The sequence below is a fragment of the Cupressus sempervirens genome, chromosome 11 (assembly GCF_028749045.1).
Source record: "Cupressus sempervirens isolate cs-2001-9-10 chromosome 11, ASM2874904v1, whole genome shotgun sequence".
Lineage (NCBI taxonomy): Eukaryota > Viridiplantae > Streptophyta > Pinopsida > Cupressales > Cupressaceae > Cupressus > Cupressus sempervirens.
This window is the reverse complement of record NC_143128.1, coordinates 474,126,199-474,146,130: the sequence shown is the minus strand read 5'-3', so window position 1 is coordinate 474,146,130 and position 19,932 is coordinate 474,126,199.

Genomic DNA, 19,932 nt, shown 5'->3' with positions numbered 1-19,932 from the left:
TGGAGTACTCAAGACCCCCCAAAAATTGCATACATCATGTATATACAAGGAATGATCCCCTCATAGGAAGGAAATAAGGAGACATGATATCCCACACATAATGAAGAAGCTCCAATTTAGATGAAGAGTACTTGCAAGAAAAATATAATCCAATGCCTACAAGAAACATATCTCTCCTTAGGAAGAGATATATACATCAAAAGATGAAGAAGCCACTCCATGTAAAAAGTGAGGAAGGAGGAAGGTCTCCATATATGCATCTTTGAAGACTAAATAGGTGTCTCCAAGCTCAAATATTCTATCACACCATCAAGATGACCTATGAGATGTGAAAAACTAAGAGAACATGAAGAGTTGGGAAATCCAATCTCCAAACAAGGTGAAGAAGTATCTTGAAGAGAAACCTCCTCAGATGTATTAACCAAATTTGCATTATGAGACTCATCTGAAAGAGCATCCGGGAATTCATCCCACTCTACAAGATCTAAAGCATAAAGATCATCCTATTGAATAGTAGAACTCATGTCTGAAGAAGTAGGAAGTGGAAGAGTAGGAAGTTCAACACTTGTCTCATGAACAAAATGATTCAAGTGTCCAATGTTCTCCTCACATGAATTATTCACCCTTGATAAAGGGTTAGGTACATCATGAATATCATCATCATTATCAACAAAATGTACAAAACAATGCAAGAATGATGTATGATCAACAACTCCCATAGCTATGACATCTCTAGTCTCCATGTCCCTAATATAGACATAATCACGAGTGAACTCAACAATTTTACCTTGTGCCCCATGAGTAATTTGGTAAATAGAAAGGATATCAGTGGTCAAAGATGGTACACAAAGAACATAATTAAATATACCTTGTCCCATAGGAATAGAACCTTTCTCACAAACCTTCATGTATGTATTATTACCCGTTAATATAGGTGAAGAATTACAAGTCTCAATAGAAGAAAACATATCCATAGAAGATGCCATATGATGTGATGCACTTGAATCAAGAAGCCATTTACCTTGCTTAGGATGTGTAGAATAAATGAGTGCTTTTCCTTTGCCTCTAGATGATGATGTAGATGTAGTAGCTACCTGATATTGAGAAGAAGGAGAAGACACTGATGAGGGCAATTGGATATTGTTCTTTTGAAGAATGCGAGTAAGCTCATCAATCTTCTTATGGAAACATTTATGCTCATCATGTCCTAAGTTTTGAAATAAGTACATTTATCTCTCTTTCTTCTAGATGATTCCTCTCTTGAAGAGGACTTGGATTTAATATTATGTTGTGAAAGAGAGCCATCACCTTTTTCATGTTTCTTAAGATCCTTGTGTTGTTTGTTTCCCTTTCCTTTGGGATCCTTTGGAGAGGAGTCATTTGCAACCAATGCTTTTTGCTTTAAAGGCTTCAATTGACCCATGTGTGCTAACTTTGCTTGTTTCCTTGTGAGCTAAGTTGCAAATTCATCAAGATAAAGCATTTTTTATGCACTAGCAAAAGCATCCATAGTAGCATAGAATGTGCAAACAAAGATTGAATATTCAGGACCTAGCTTGGAAAGAATATATAATATCAATTGCTCATCATCTTTAGTAATGCAAGAATTAGAAAACTTCAATCTAATGGAATTGAACTTAGATAGAAAGTCTTGAATATTATCAAAATCACATGGACTTAGACCTATAAGCTCATTCTCCAATTTGAATTTTCTTATTCTATTAGGTTTACCAAAGATTCCTTCTAATGTAGTCCACGCATCATGAGGATGTGTGTATGATGCAATATGATATAAAAAATCATTGGAGATGGTAGATCTAAGAGAGACAACTGATTTATCCCTTCTATCAAACTATTTCGTTCTTTCTACAACACTTATAGCTGGTTCTAGATCCTATCCAAGAATCAATCTAAGCAATCCAATACTCATCAAATGATTAGAAACTACTTGTTTCCACTCATGATAGTTATATAGAGTGAGTATTGGAACTTTTGAAAAATCCATAATGAATTCAAATGATGACTAAAATCAATTCGTAACTCCTTCAAATTACTGAATCAATTAAGAAAATTGAAATCCAAGTATTCACCAAGTGCAAATATAGCCAAAAAATACCTATTTTTGAAAGTGATATATGTCTACTAAAAATCACTAAAATCTGATTACAAATTTGGAAAGTAGAGGAAAAATATGCACATTCAAAAAAAATTGCACCTAAAAATGTTATCGAATGTGCCCAAATAGAGCCTTGGAAGTTGTAGAAAGTGGGATTTGCAATTTTTCAAAAAATTCAAAGATAGAGATCCAAAATCACTTGCACCATTGTGTAGATTGTGAAATTCTACTCCAAAACAAAAAAAAATCTTGAAGAAAGGAGTCCATATGAGGGAGATATTGTTGTTTGAAAATTGCCTCTGAAATTATTTTTTCTGAATCGTCATCACCGCTGTTGTACCTTCAAAAATAAAATGGCTCTAGATTTTACCTCAAATGTCTAATTTGGATGAAACAAAATTTGATTTTGGTGTTTTTGGACCTCCTCTATATGATGCCAACCTTTGATTTGCACTAACAAACTCCAATTTTCACCTGTAATAGAAGGTCACAAAATACACCTCTTAAAATCTCCTCCAATTGTGATGTCCAAATTGCCAATGCTGCACCAACAATAAGTCAAGCCAAGATTGCACTTCTTAAGAAGAGGTTTTCACACCATGAGAGCTCTAATACCATGTTAGAGTTTTAGGTGACTCTGCAACACCCCAAGGATCAAATGAAAGACCAAGATAACTTCCACAAGAGAATGACAAGACAATTGCATGAAGATGCAAGAATGCTATTATTGATAATGGACTTGATTGACATCCAATGGATTGATTTGAAATGTACATAATAGGCCTCCTTATATAGGAGAGGTGATAAGAGATAATGATAAGGAGAAGATAAGCTATCACCCACATAAGGTGAAATTACATGTCCATGAAAGGTGGACCATCCTCCATTATGCAATGAAGTATGTGCGATGATGAGGATGATAATGTGATAAGTACACTAAAGGTGGAATGAGATAACAACTATGATCACCCATAGTGGAATTCTCCTACACCATGTGTTTAATTGAGGTGCAAAGTCCCAAGTGTCTCAATCACAAACTACTATGCAATGCATTATCCTAAGTAAGCTTAAGTATAATTAGTGAATATTTAATTACACCAACAATATTGAATATTTCATCATGAATGTCTCTACATAAGCTAGTTCCTTATGCAACACTTCCATGTGTGGAGTCAACATATATTGGATACTTATCAAGGTAGACCAAATATTAGCATCTTGTTCTTGCCTCTTATAAAGCCTACCTTGAGTGGTTAGTAGCCTCTAGAAATGGACTTGACTTTGACTAGGAGATAACTTTAAAGTTGTACCTATGTGATGTAGATCTCCTTGTAGTTGATCAAAATCCCTGTGCATCTCTTGTGTGATATTTTCCACATTGCACAATTTGGTGTATAGAGAGAAGATATTCTCTAACACTATCTTGACACTTTTTATTTTGGTTGCTAAGTCAACCTGTCCAAGTGCAATAGCACTTGATATCTTTTTTGCTACCTTTGTATGAAATTTCCTTTTAAACCATTCAAGTAATTTGACATTTGGGTCCATGTCTTCATCTTTGATCTTGTCCACAATGGTGACAAGTTTCTCTATAATAGACTTGTTGTCATTTAGTTCTGGGAGGCTAAAAGCATCATAGAATATATCTTTAATATCATGTAAAACTTTATTTTTCTTGTGTTGCCTCCTTAGAATTTCCTACCTCTTCTTTCTTTGTAGATCATCTTGTAGTATACTCATTTCTTTTATAGTGATTGTATTAAGATAAAACTTAGGTAGCTCAATCACTTCATTAATACTTACATCACCAAATGATGTAGTATTAGCACTAAGTGTTGTGTTGGAGCTCAACCTTGATATCTACAATGGGGTTTCCTATATACTTGACCTTTGAAGAGTTTGAATACTAATAAGAGATTTAGATATTGGTAGTGTGACTAGTGTTTGTATTTCTATCTGCTCCTCTAGCTTAGTAGCCAACCCTAACTCTTCAATTTTTTATCCTCCATTTGAGCTTAATATTGTGATTGTGTGTTAGGTACAAGACATGCTTCCTAAACTATTTTCACTTTAGTTTCATCTTCCCCAACAATTTTTAATGTTGGAAAACTTGAACTATTTAGGGTAGGCAATGATGTTTATGATTTTTGTGCCTCTACCTATTTCATCTAAAATACAATGATGGGAATTGCAAATGGTGCATTAGTTGTAGAAACTATTTATACTTGGTTTGCAATTTGATCTCCTTGAATATCCTATGTATCTTTCTTTTTTATTTTTGTATATTGAGGGGGCACATTTGGCATTTCTTATGGTTTCTCCCCTATAGATACAATTTCTACCTTCTCAATCTCATCCACTCTCACTAGTATAGGATTTGTGCATAGTTGTACTGTTGTAGTGGAGTCAAAAATTTTCTTCAAATCTACCTTAGTTAAAGGATTTATGTTTTGTGATGAATTATCAACAACATCCTTGATAACCAATGAGTCCTATTGACTCTCCTGCTTTGCATGTGGTGGATTGACACTCAACACTTGTTCATCTTGAGCATCCTACTTCTCATCTTCAGTTGTGGCCTCTTTTGTAGTTCCTTGAGTCCCTTCCACATTAGCTTCTTTGACAAAGATTCCATCCTTTTCTTTATCACCTTTCTCAGGTTCCTTAATCTCTTCATCTACTTTATTTTCTTTGGCCTTGGTGGATAGACCACAAATGTCCTTCCAAAGCAATGTTCTTTGAGCTACCACTTCTATCTTATTTCTCAAAATCTTAAAAGCTCTATATTTGGGGAAAAATATCCCTTTGTATTTGATCATGGATTTAGCAATATTTTTCTTTTCGAAAGCATGCATAACTCTGGCTAATTGAGCCTCTCTAATTTTCTTCTTAGTGCTCAGACTAAATTGCCACTTTTTCTCAACTCGTTCATATAGAATTTTAGGTAGAGAGTTGAAAAACTCTAGTGGAGTAGATTTAAATGTAACCATCATCTCATATGTGACTTCTTCAACCTTATTCTTATCTACACTCCCTAGTTTATCAAAATCAACATGTGTGAACCCAGACAAACCATCATTTGTAATAATATTTTTACACAAATTATCTATAATAGAAGAGGGATTATGGCTTACCACCTTGTATTGAATCAAGTCATCTGACTTGATCTTCTCCTCATCCAAATCTAGTTGAGGCACTAATTTCTTCTTTAATCTTTTTTATATATACTTAGCATGCTCACTCAGCTCTACTATGTCAAGTGTCCTCTTGCCCTTAGGCTTCACAACTTATGTATCTTGAATTGTGGCTACCCTTGTGCTTAACCTAGTAATAAGTACACCTAGATTCTATTGTGGTTTCTTTACAAGATTCTTTGTTTTCTCCATAGTTTTTTCTTTAGATTTCCTCTTCTTGGCCTTAGTATCCTTGGGTGCTTCCTTGACACCTTATTCTTCTTCTTCTGCTTGATCCTCACCTAGGCCTTGAGTTGATTCTAGTGGGGCCTAGCCTTGTTCTTCCCCATCATCATCATTATCATCATTATCATCATCATCTTTTTCTCCTTCTTCTTCTTCTCATCCTCCTCATCCTCCTCCCCCTTCACCAAATCTCTCCTTCAACTTTTTCAAAAGTTTTTTCTTCTTTCTAAGAACTGTAGCTATCTTTAGATCTATTGTGATTCTTGATTTGGCTTCCTCATAATTACCAAATGAGGTGGAACTCTTATCAATATCTTCTTCTAGTAGAGTTATAATAAATACAAAGGCCTCATTTACATTGATATCATATGGCAAGGGTTTCAGTGATCTGAATCTTGGAATTGTTGCTTACACATATGTATGGTCTACATCCACTAGGAAAAAAACATCATCATAATAGTTTTCCACTAGGGCTATAGGGATCCTCAACCTCTATTTTATGGATTTCTTAAAATCCTCAAAATAGCTAGTCATCATTGACTCAAAATCATCTCCTAACTACTCAATGAATTCAGAAATCTATTGTTCAATTGATCTATTGGTCTTCCAAGAAACTTGACCAAAGGTGTGGAAGGTGTTTTGCACATAAAAGAATATGCAAGCAAGTAAAGAACCAAATTTTATGATGCACTTTTTCTTTCTTGATGGCCTCCAAGTTTTCTGATAGTTGTTGTAGTTGCAACTCAACAAGATCATAGGAGTGGTCTCTCTTTACTATCTTGTAATTGAAATCAACAACCATACATGATACACTATTTAGTTGCTAGACCAAAATAATTTGTGAGCAATTACTCTCACTACAAAGGTAATTAGGGGATTTGAAATTGTGTCAGTAAACATCCCTCTTTTGTTCCACACTACACCTATATTCTTTTCAATATTTTCCTTTAGATCACATCACATGCTCTTAGGTCAGTCAAGGGTAGGGTACCCTAATACTTAGTTAACAATACTCTTAGTGAGCTTAATTCATCCATCTTTCAACCAAATATAGTAATCATGTATGCGGCTAAGAAAAATTTGAATCCATTCGGTCTTAAACACTTGGGGAAAGTCCATAGCATGGTTTAACCCTTTCCATTCAATGATTTTATATTCTTCCCTCAAGACTCCATTATCAAATAGTTTACTATAGGCATCTCTTATTTCCATGTCACCTATTTCTCCAATATTTCCCATATAGCAACATCTAATACCTTAGATCATTAATAATTTTGGTGGTATCATTGATAATGCACCAGATGGGCCTCCTTTATATGCTATCTTAGGAATAGCTTGGAAAGGGGGCTATCTAACATCATTACTTATCAATTGAACATTGAAAACTTATTTCCCATCTTTCCTAATATTTGTAGAAGAGCTAAACATCATTTGAATATTTAGGGTTTGCAAGAAATGAAACATCAAAACTCAACAATAGCTAAATACCTTTCAAATATAATGATTGATGATGAGTAGTAGCTGAATCCAGTTCACAAACACTTGAATCTTCTTTATCAATTCACCATCATTCTCTTCATGCACTCTATAAACTCTGGTAAGTGAAAATGAATCAAAAATTAACTAAATAACACTTCATATTTGACATTAAATACTCAATCCTTACATAGTTGTATGCTCAGCTATCATAGGACTTTTAACACACTTAGTCAACATTTTGAGCTCGACACTTACTACCATGTCTTCATAAATTGGTTGTGACTACTATTCCTTCCTTTTCTTGACAACAAAAATGAAATCTTCTATGCTCAAAAGAAACATAGAAAATAACAAAAATATAGATTTCCTTCAATTTCTAATCACTAAATTGCATCTTAATTCATGTGATGGGACTCAAAATTGCATCCTTGATTTTGAGTACCATTCTAAAATTTGAGTCAAATTGAGCCCCTATAAGCACATTTTGTGCATGTATACTTGGCTATCACTTTGATGCTTATGAGGTATTTTATGTTTCTAACTCCTTGCATTTATTATATGCATACATCCTATGTTGATAAATTATCTTTTTTTAAAGCATCATTTTGAGCATTAGCATTTTTGCTTTAGTGTCAAACAATGACAAGAAGCTTAGTTTGCATTTGAATATCTTACACTTGGTTATGTGTCATGATTCACCACTTTGGGATTATTTAGTATGCATATTTTGATATGCTTTGACGGGTTTTGAATCCCTTAAAGTTGGTTTATTCTTGTCATGTTGATGCATATTTCTTAGAATTCCAAGAAGCCTTGTTTGACCAGTTATAACTTTGATCCACTTCACCAAAATGAAAATACTATTTTTGCGTTGAATTCTAGGGGTCAGACACTTTTTATGCTCTATATTGGAGCTTATGATGAATCTATTTGACTAATTTTCAAATGCAATTCCAAATGCAATTTATAAAGTTTTATTGGTGTCAAAAGGTGTAAATTGATTGATAGCCCTGCTCGGGATGTCATAACTTTGAATCCCTGATAGATGAGGAAAAATGGTTTGTAACACTATGTTTAAACTTGAAAATACTTTAAATGTGTCAATTTTCAAGTCTTGATGAATCTGCCTACACACTTTCCCAGGTCCATTCCTTTTGTGAAAATTACTGTTCTACTAGTGTTCCCAATTCTGCAATTTTGAGTACCCCACTTTGGCCACTTACCAAATGTGCCTAGTTTCATCATGAGACATAATTAAAGATTTAACTCTCCTCATGAAAGTGAACAATACCCCAGTTTTCGTGCCCCCAAGTGTCAGTTTGACTTATTTCTAAAGCCAAAACCAAACACACTATTGTTTTCAAACATGTTTATTTGTAGGTAGTTCAGAGAAGGAAATTCAAATGGTTGATATCTTTTGACCTAGATGTATTCATGAGATGATATATAATAGGGTAAGAGAATGTGGAACAAAGAGTCAATATGTTAGATCTCAGGGATCCATTAGGTTTTTTGGTTAGTTTTTAAAGCCGACTTATAGGTCTTCTTGATAGAAAGTTACAATTGCAAAATGAAGTGAAAATAAGTTGTAAAAGGTTGAATCAGTGACACAAATTGATTTCAGTCAGCTCATGGAGGCTAGTAAGTGGATTCTACAAGGGTTAGGTGTTTTAGTTTGAATTTTTTTTAGCCAGACTCACTTTGGGCCTCGACTAACTTCACCAGACTGGTAAAGCATTGGGAGATTAAATATTGTTTTAAAAGGAGACAGTTATGATGGTTTAAGTCATTGTAAAATTTTGCAATATACATATCCATTGAAAATCCAATGGATATGTGGGATCATATACACAATTGGCATTAAGAGAAAATAATTAAAGCCCAATGCATGTGCTTTTTGAGATCTCACCACTGATCATTTATAAACTAATGTTTAAAGCCTTTCTTATTAGATTAATATGTTATGAGTTTTCAATTTGATGGCTAAAAGGCAGGTGAAAGGGGATCTTATTGATGCCCAAATTATATTGTGACTAAGAAAATTGGGCAGCCTTGTTTATATGCATATTTGAGATGCACATGTCACATTTCCAAATCAAGTTTCCTTGAGGAAATGGCATTAGAAAAGTTGGTGGGAAGGGCTATATGTTTTAGTGAGTAGAAACACTTTAATTAAGTAGGTGAGAATAGTATGATGGACATGGTATCAACTCATCAAGATGATTTTTTCTTACCAATAGGTGATGATTAGTTTCATTTTGCAGCCATCACAAAGGTCAATCGAGCGAAAACATATTTTTTTTATGCAAATGGAATAAAATTGATTATGGACATGACACAATGTCAGTTTGCATTGGGAATTGATAAAAAAGCCCCTATTTTTTCTCCTTGTATTTTGTGTAGAAACATGGTGGGATAAGTAAACATGTTTCATTAATCTAGAGCACACATGTATACAAATTATTCAAAAAATTATTTCTTTTCATTTAAAATACTTTAAAGTAGAAGCCTTGTCATGTGTGGAAGAGTTTCACTTGTGAGCTAGGTACTAGTGTTTCAATTGATAATGGTTCTCCAAACCTTCTTAGCCTTTCAAAGATTGCACGTGCCAAGCAATTACTTCTAGAACCCATGATCATGTTTAAGAAATTGAAGCCATCATTGGAGAAATTAAGGAATATGACAAGCCCAAGTGTGGAGAGATACCAAACATGGAGGCATGTTCTTGGGCCTTCTACAACCCCTTCTCTAGATGTCCGTAGATGATGAGAAAGGGAGGTAGAAACTACCACATTTGGAAGGGATCTCATGGGATAGAATATGAATCCACCAAAAGGCACAATCTTCAATATTTAGGGTTATGTTGAAGGAAGGAGGAGAGAAGACAGTAGCAAGAGGGGGAAGTGTGCACGTGGATCCTCCATTTCAAGTGAAATTTTGTGCTTTTGCTAAGATGGGAAAGACCCAAGGGGGAAGTATGTAGACATTTTCTTACTATATGAACCTAGGTTCAAAGACACTTAGAGAAGCACATGTAAATTAGAAGTAGAGCAACCACAAGGATAAATCTTCTCTAAAGATCACTTTTCTACAATATTGCACATTGACAATGTGGATGGATTATAAAATGTTTTTATACTCAATCACTCATATGTGTAAATGTCTTAAGACACACACCCTTTTTGAGAGAGGGAGGCTCACGTGTTGGGGCCAAGGGCTACATGGGTAGATGCAATAATGAATTTTGGGTGTCCAAATAGAAGATGCCACATGGCATGCTCTGGAGGCACAATGTGAGACTGTAAAGCTTGAGGTGAGAAGGTCACAATGATATGCCATGGATAATTGCAAACCTATGACAAAGCATATGGTTAGGAAAGGAAAAGTTGATGTGTTGAGATGCTACACTAGTTCATGAGATTGGGAGGTGAAAAAATCAGACTTAAGAAGCTACGAATCATATGATTAGGAGTGTTTAAATTTGAAGTTAAGATGCTATGTGGAGTTTGTAAGATTGTGAGTTTGTATGGTTGGAAGGAAAATTCTCAAAGGTTTTGAAATTATGATTAAAAAATTTGGGTCACACTCATGTGAGATGGCCAATGAGGATGTGCCACATGGTGCCCAAGTGGTAGGAGAGATAAGGTAAGAAAATAAAGTAAAAAATAAAGTAAAAAATATCTCCAATTTGAGTGCACATTCTCATAAGTTGAAAAGGGAAGAATTTGAAATGAAATTGAATAATTTGTATAGCTTCAACTATATGAAAATTTTAAAATTTTCAACTTAAAATTAGCTTGTTCATGGCCAAGGGCCTAACTTTTTAAATGAGCACCAACAGGACCATTTTTGTCCAAAATATTGAGTATAATATACCATAAAAAAGGGAAGAAGATGAAATTTCCAAATATGTAGTCAAAATATGTGCATGTCTTCAATGGAACAAGTTATAGGAAGTTTTATAAATTCTAGGGTATTCTTAGCAAAATGAGTATTTTTCATGATTGAGCTTTAGAATTAGGTAGAGAGCAGACATGGGAGTTTGTTAGCTCTAGATCTGGGGGAAAATATTTTGAAGAGTACTATTTTGCTTCTAAAGTCATTCATCGAGTGTTTTGTCATGTGTTTTAGCATCATATTCAACATCTTCTGCAGTTGGTTGTGTTTCCATCATTCTGGAGATATTTTAGGCATTCTTCAATAGCAAAGATAAGAACTGAATTTTACTTATAGGAAGAGAGTAGAGAGAAGTTTTACATAAGTAGGTGAAAGTTCTTTAGGTGGTCAAATGGCAACATCTTAGCAAATCTAGGGTTGCTTCTATTCTTTAAAGTTTCTTCTCTTCTCTTTCTTTAGGAATGGTTTTAGATTCTTGGATATATTTTCTACTACTGTGATACCACATGTTGGTTCTAGTTTATTGGAAGGTTTTCTAGAGCTATGATTCCACCATTCTTTAGCATTTCTCTTTTGTAATGAGAAACAGTTAATGAATTATAGATAGTTCTAGTCTATTTTGGTTTTTTCAAAAATTGTTTTCATGCATCCTATTGTATTTATTTCAAGGAAATGAATATAAATGCAACAACAAGTTTAACTTCAGTCTAATTTCTTGTCTCCTATTTATGTTGTTTATAATCTTCTATGGTTTGTGAACAAAGATAAAAAGTCTAGATGCAATCTATTTTAGGTTGTATGTTTTGGTATGTTTTTCTTATGATTCAAGAAGTCATGTAAATGCTTAATTTATCATAATGGGGTTGCATATTTTGTGAAGGGATAGGTTGAGTATGAGATTCAGTCTTGATGCAGATGCCTGATTCACAAAGTGATAGGATGGATGTGTGTTAGTGATTTGTGGAATTTCCCAATAAATAAGGAACTTATTAGCTACATGATCTATATGTTTGTTTTTCATACCTTGGTTTTTTTTATAATCAACACATTAATCAAAATCTTTTCTCTTTTATGTTGAAGAGCTAAAAGGATTTACCCACAGTTATCTTGTCAAGTTCATAGGTCATGTTATTAGCTATTTCATGTCTATGTTATTTTCATGATTATAGAAGAATTGGGGTTTCAATTTACTTTATCTAGATTTAGTTTTATGCTTTTGGAACTGGTACCATATGAAAGATTTTGAGGTTTCCTTGCCTAGGTCTTGCAGAGCCTAAAGAAGAAGGAGTATAGCCTTATAGTTGGCCCTGATGTCTGAATAAGTATGTTAAACATGAGAATTAGCTACCCCTAGATGTATTTTGTTCTCATCATTGGGTTTTTAACACTTGACATTTTAAAACACCAACAAATTTGTGACTCTATTGGGGAGATGGTTAGAAGAAAGACATGTGAAGAATGTGCTACAACAACAAGGTTGTGAAGTGTTTTCCATTTCCTTGCCGAAGATTTATGTCTCCTAGTAATGCTTTATTAATTTATAGTAATACCTTTGAAAGTTGAATGCAAATTGTATTGTTACTAGTGAATTCATCTTCAATCAATTCATATGTGTTCAAAGTGCTATTGTAAAATCAGAATCAGAATTGATCAAAAGTATTTTCTCTTTTCTAAGTGTTTGATGATTTGCAAGTTCCAAAAGTTGAAAGTTTGGGTCATATTTGTCAAGTGATAAATCATGCTTAAGTCTTTCTCACAATTGTGAGCAGCAACTTTCTAAAGATCTCTGTACCAGTAGAAAATTGGTTTTATGTAAATGTTTTTCAAGGATTTTCAACTTAGTTGTGTAGAATTGAAAGTTTTATAAGAAAATCCTAGCAAGAAAAGAGAAGTTATCAGTTCTAGATTTAAGTTTAATTGTTGTATGCATCTTCTATTTTAAGAATTTGAATGTTAGAAAGTGAATCACAATAGCTATTTTATTTGTCCTTTTCAATGAAGTGGTGACTCTACATGATTTTCATAAATAGTATGAAGAAGTTGAGGTTTGCACCCATACCAAATCAATAGATCGAGGTTCAACATCAACATTTAAGGTATTTTTCACTTTCATGAGATTTATTTTCCATGAAAGTAAGTTCTAAAAAAATTTCTCTATCAAGTGATGTTTATAGCACTAAATAGGAGAATTTTTTGATGCATCTCTGCATACTTTATAAAAGATAGATTCAGCAAATGTGTTTACATGTTGGAGTATGTTAGAGATTGAATTGGTAGAAAGAGTTTTCAGATCTACTAAAAGTTATAAATTTAGAAATTTATTTTGGTGAGTTAGTTATATTTCTGCAAATAAATGTCAAATTTCTTTTCACCTAGTACTTAGTCCAATGATAAAAATTGTAGATCTATTTTTTCCAAGAGGTACTTGCCATTACTTTTTGATGGAATTCATGGTTTCCCAAACACCATGATGTTTGATCTTAGAAAGCATTTTCCTAATTTTAATAGGAGCCATTTGGATTCACTCAATCATCATGTTTAGATGTTTAGTGATTTGATTGTTGATTTTGAGATTTCTCATGAAACATGCATATGAAGTTGTTTGTTCAAACCTTAGAAGGTGATGCTAGGGATTGGTTTTCTTTTCTACCAGCTTGTTCTATCTCATCTTGGAGTGAATTGAATTTAGTCTTTATGGAGAATTTTGGGGAAAGAATAAGCATCTTTGATTCTTTTGAGAAGTTCTTGAAAATCTAAATTAGAAATGGTGAACTTATTCCTAAATTTAATATCATATTTGCAAGAGCCTTGAATGGGATTCATGATAATTGTAGACCAGATGTTCAAGTATGTTTATTAGTTTATCTTGATACATTTTATGAAAAAATGAGTTATCCATTGAGTGATAAAGAACCCAAGACTTTTCATTAGGCATTCATGATAGAAATAGAGATTGAAAACAATATAAAATATGGACTAACCAAGAGTAATTTCTCAAGAAATGTTTGCTTGCAAGATTAAGTCAAGAAGAGAAACCAATATCATGTTGAGTGTTCAAATTCAAATCAATATGTAGGTGTCTCTTCTATTGTAACTAACCATGTTGAAAATTCAGATTTAAAAACATGTGAAGATGAATTCCCCTTTTTGAAAAGAAGAGCTAATCCTATTCTTGTTGAACATAATGCACATGTTTGTAGTAATACAATAGTAGATGACAAAGTTGATTCACTTCATACGTTATATATGAAAGAAGTAATTTCTATCATTTCTTCTCCTATTGATGATTTTCCTTGTGTTGAGAATGTTTTTGATTAAGTAAAATAGGTTTTATAGGGATCCTGAAACCTAAAATTTTTTACAACATATCTAAAATAGAAATATTAAATAAAGTCCAGCTATAATGCATCTTCTTATCGAAAGCCAAAACCAAATGACAGGCCCATGACCAAGATACAAAAAAATAGATACACTAGATAAAGACAAGACAAAAAGAAAGCACTAACTATTAGTTCTCCCTATCAAGAACCTGCAAGGTCTCTATAGCTTCATTGGTCTTTTGTTTGTCCATGTCTTCCTAGTCCTAGTTCTGAGCATCCACCAAATCCCTGGTTTCTTTCAAATCATCCTCAACCTACCCAATGTCCAAGCTGGCCTTCTCCATCTTTTCCCCACAAAATCTAGCAGTCATCAATGATTCACCCAAACTATTAATATTATCATTTAGGGTGTTCAATGTAGCAAACACCTGATTAGCCATGTTCTAATGGGAGAACTCCATCCTTTGGACTCTTTGTTGAACCTTGGTGATTCTATCCTCCTAGTCAACATTGTGTCCCTGGATTTTGTTGTGATGTTGGCTTCCATCCTAGCTTCTCTTCTCTTCACTGTGTCCCTAGTCATTGCTGATTCCCTGGCTTCCTTCCTGGCTTCTTTTCCCCTTAAGGTCTTCAATTTCATGGAACAACCATTTGATAGACCAAAAAAGTATATCATGTTGTTCTTTGCATTATTCAGAAGATTAAGCCCAGTTTCGCTCACATTATCTGAGATAACAACCAGAGTAGGGTCTATTAGCTCATCAAAGTGGGCTTTGCCATCATTTTCTTCCATCGCTTGGAGATTCATCGACTCCTTGACTATCCCCAATTTCGTGGTATTCATGTTAAAATTCCTCCAAGACCTCCTCCTATTTTTCATTATCACCTCCCTACTCTCTTTCACCAAAATTTCTATCTTCCCCTCAAACAGAGAAATAGAGGGGTTAGGGCCTAAAGTCTCAGGAATCTAGTCGTTGGTTTCTTCTAGCAGCAAAGCCTCATATGCTTTCCTTTTCTTGGGATTCCCCAACATGTCAGCTAAATCCTCCTCCTTCTTTTCACTTTCCCTCCCCTTCTCCTCCTCCTTCACATCATTCACCCCCTTCTTCTCTTCCTCTGATTCTATATCCATTTCTTCATCATTATCCTCCTCCTCCTAAAACTTAGGCTTAGGGGGATTGGGGGGTAAGCCTCTGGGGCTCTTTCTATAGGGAATGCAGGTAGAAGGAGTGACTTTCCTTTCTTCTTTAGGGGTTTTACCTTTAGAGGAAGTATTAACCTCTTCTTCTGATTTTATGCTATGCACATCCTCTGAATCCGAACTCCCAGTTTCCTTAGATGCACACCCAGTATCACTAAGGGATTTTCCCCTACTTTGAGAATTTTACTAACCATGAAATTGAAATAAATTCATCTGAGTTGTATAAGGATGAAGAAGCATAAATTTATGTTTCAAGTGATGAAAACAAAATTGCTGATTCGATATGTCATGAAGCAGAATCATATGAAGAAGATTATGAGAGTGGTTACTCAAATCAAAGTGAGGACAATGAAAATAAATGTTCATCTTCATATGATTCTGATGAAAATTGGGAATAAGAGAGAAATGATGGAAGTGAATACTCTTATGCAAGAAAAGGTATGGCTTTTTCTTCTAAATTTGAAACTAAAATTCCATCTCTAAATTATATGAATCAACTTGAGGTTGAAATTTTTGAAGAGGAATTGTCTACATAATATGAGGATAAGGAGATCGTTTATAAGGATGAATCACCTAGTTGTGTATAAGAACACCATAAGGCTACATGTAGTTGTAATCAACAATACATAGATGATTCTAAAATTAATGCATCAACACCTATTAATAAGTTAAGAGATGATTGGTGTTCCAACCATATGAATAATCTTAGAGAAGAAAATGAAAGTGATATTGATTTATATTTCACATTCTTAATTGATTAAGTGGTTGCTAAGATGGTTTAAAAACTATAGCAGTATGACCCTACCACTAAAACCCTCACTGTGGAAGAATCCAGAGAGCTAGTGCAAAGGACTGGTATGATTATCTTCCCAGGATGGGACATCAATTCTTCTTCTTTTTTGGATCAAATGAGAAGACAAGAAAGAACCATCTCTTTTGAAGTTGAGAATTAGATGGGAGAATTGAGAGGCTCTAGGTATAATATTGATGCCCAAACTATGGTAATATGGAGCTTAGCTCTAGAAAACTAGAAGCCTACTCTTATGGAAATTAAAGAGTCCCCAAGGGGGAATGTTATATTTTTGAATGTTAATTATACTTCTAGTAGTCAGATATATGGATTTCATAATTCAATAGCAATGATGAGAAAGAACAATATAGATGTACTAGAAGAAAAATTAGAAGGAGAATATGAGTGGTACATTAAAACCAGGGGGCATTATGAAGAGGAAATGAAAAAGACTTATGTCCTAGAATGAAGAAACCTTCAATTAGAGAATGAAATAAGGGTTTTAAAGAGTACTACCAAGTCCACTACAAAAATTGAAGACAAGGGCATCCAGATAGAGGGCATCAGTACTTGGGGTCCTTACATTCCATTTTTTGATAATATTGTACCTCAGTTGGCACAAAAAAAATATCTACCAAAGGCAATGATTATATATACTATGAAGATGATACATAAAGTAAAGGATTTGAATGGCTTCTTTGTTGGTATGTTGCAATTAATTTAGAACAAAATAATAGCAATTGCAACAAGAACACCCAATTTTGTGCCTATCATTTTGGAAAATGATGGAGGAACTAAGGATTGGATGGAGTGGTTATCTTCTTTTGATAACATTTTGAATCATCCCATATTTCTGACATATTGCAATGATGAAGCAAGTGTAGTAGTAGTCTATGATTTGGTAGATATGCTATACAAGTTAGAGGTTGAAATGTGAAAATAACTGCATAGATTAAGGCCATAATAGATGCAAAATGGAGCAAACACCTTGAAGAGTTGAATACAATTAGGGATTCCACCTAGCTTGATGTAGACACTGATATTGCTATTTGGGAAGTGATAGTAGATATAAAAACCATACCATCTAGTGAAAGTGATTAGGACATCTCAAAGATGTAGTTAAAGGAAGAAGAGACAAAAGATAAAGAAAAGGAAAGGAAAGTGATAGGAAGTTAAAGACCAATAGAAATATGCTCAGTACACCTACAAAAAAAGCCACCTACCAATTTTGTAACTGCATCCTAAATTTTGATCAAAGTACAAAGAATATTTGTAATGTAAATGTATATGAAATATCTTTGTATTTTCTTTCCAATAGTTTTTTAAAATCTGTCCTCTCATCTGAAGCTTGTTGCAATCCTTCTTATAAAAGGATTTCCAAGATGTGGAGTAAGGGTTCAAAATCTATATAATTCTAGTGATTATGCTATGATGTATTCAATTTTGCAAATCTAAGAATACAAATGAATTTTGAATGCTATTTTTTGTCACATCTTTAGTTATTTTGAGTTTACACTAGTGATGTATTATTTTCAAATAATATTAATACAAAGATGGAGTTATGAATATCCATCTCTCTAAATTCTATCTCCATTTTCACATGCTTGTTATTTTGGGATTGAATTTGTAAAGTTCATCCAATTTAATGTAGCTGGGATAGGTTGTATACCAATTTATTTTTTCTTTTAATTCAAGGAATTAAGTAAATGCTTCTATAAATTGATAGGGTTTCTAGGCATATGAGAGGGATATCATAAGAATGGAGTGTAGGGTTAACAACCGATGAATTTAATTGCAAGTTAATTAAATAAATCAATTATTACTGGTGTGACTTTATATAGCAATGGATAAGGCACTGGTCATAAGTTCTAATGCAAATTGATGCAATAATTTAGCTACCCAAAGCACACTTAAATCAAATAAACATTTAATTTCTATAATGAAGAATCAAAGTTCTAGTCATTACTTATTTGTAATAGTTTTCTTTTGGTTTATTGTTAGCTACTGTAATCAAGAAGTTAGTTGCAAATTCAAGAATATTTTTGACCATTTTCTACTATAAGGGATAGATTTGAAAAGAAAAGAGTGAGTGAAGGATTTTTGAAGAATAATATCAAATAACTAGTCATTTCCATCCCTAAGGTGCACCCACCTTGGCCCTGTAGAGCCTAAAGTGTAGAGAGTCCTTGTGCTTTATTAATGTTGGTCTAGATCTGAGATGAACTCAATTGAATATAAGAATTAGCTAATCTTCAGACTGATTTTGTTCTTCTGCAGCACAGTATTGGGTTTTTTGCAGCCTAGTAGTTTTAAAACACCAACATCAAGAATATATGATCTTTTTAGATCTTAGATTCTTGGAACTGATGTATAATATATATTTTCAAATATCAGTCCCACACATACCTCTTAATTTCCTAGTTGGGGGTGGTGTGATCACCTAATCTATTAGATGATGTAACCTCATCTGAGCTTGATGTGATAGAATCTTCCTTCTTTTTCTATGTCTTGTTCTTTTTCACCTTTACCTTTTCAACATTAACCTTTTCTTTGCCTTTATTATTTCCATTACTCGGTGCTAGTGACCTAGTTGGACAGTTTCTACTGACATGACTAGTCTTGAGAAAACTAAAGCATACAGTCCACTCAACCATTTATTATAGTTTCTTCTAAAATGTGTTCTTATGAAATTCTTAGGAACATTTGCATATTCTTGATAATAATGACAACTATACCTTGTGTTGCAATCCCAATCTTAGGATTTTCCATTTTGTTGTACCTTTGTTTCCTTGTTTGATGTCCATTTGGTCTTGGATCTGCATTCATATTATTTGTGTCCATAATTTTGATCATTGTGGTGGTATTATTCAAATATCTAAGTGCTCATGGTCTTTCATTCATGTGCCTGATGTCCTTTCTTTTTGTAGTTATGATAGTAACCCTTTAATTTTTACTTAAAGTTTAGATTTTCCATTGTTTCTCCTACAAACATTTGTTGTATGATGTAGCTTTCCACAATTATGACAAGTAGGTTTGTAGGTATTACCTTTTTTATCCCTTTTCTCACCACTTTTGGATGATACTCCTTCCTTAGTATTGATGTATCCCAATCAAGTAGTATCATTGTTAGGTCTTAGAGATATCATCAATTATTCAAAGTATTTGATGGATTCACTAGGTTTGTTGAATATTTCAATGAATTCATTATTTGCTCTAAGTTCATTTCTCAATTGATCATTCTATAACTTTAGGGTTGTGATCTCAATAACCTTTCCATTCAATTCATGGTTTTCAATCATCAATTGATTCATTGTATCTAGTTACATGTTAGAAAGCATTTGCACATCTGATGTCTTCTCTTCTAGTCTGTTAGTCAATCTTCTTTTGTCATCTTGAATCACAACTTTTTCCTCTTCATATTTCTTTTTATGTTTAGTCACCTCATATAGAAATATTGATTGGAATTGTTATTATATCTTAATATTTTTGACCTCTTTAGTTAGGGCATTTTTCTATTCCATTAGATCTACAAATACTACATCAAATTCACTTGAGTTTCCATTCTCAAAAAATCTAGTAGTTTCTTCTTCTTGGTAATGAGTGTCATTTTGCTAAATAGCCAGTTCCTTTCTTCTCTGCAAAAAATGCTATAGTTCATCTCTTGCCTCCTGGAGTTGGTGTAGGGAAAGTTGTACTTCAATCTTATGATT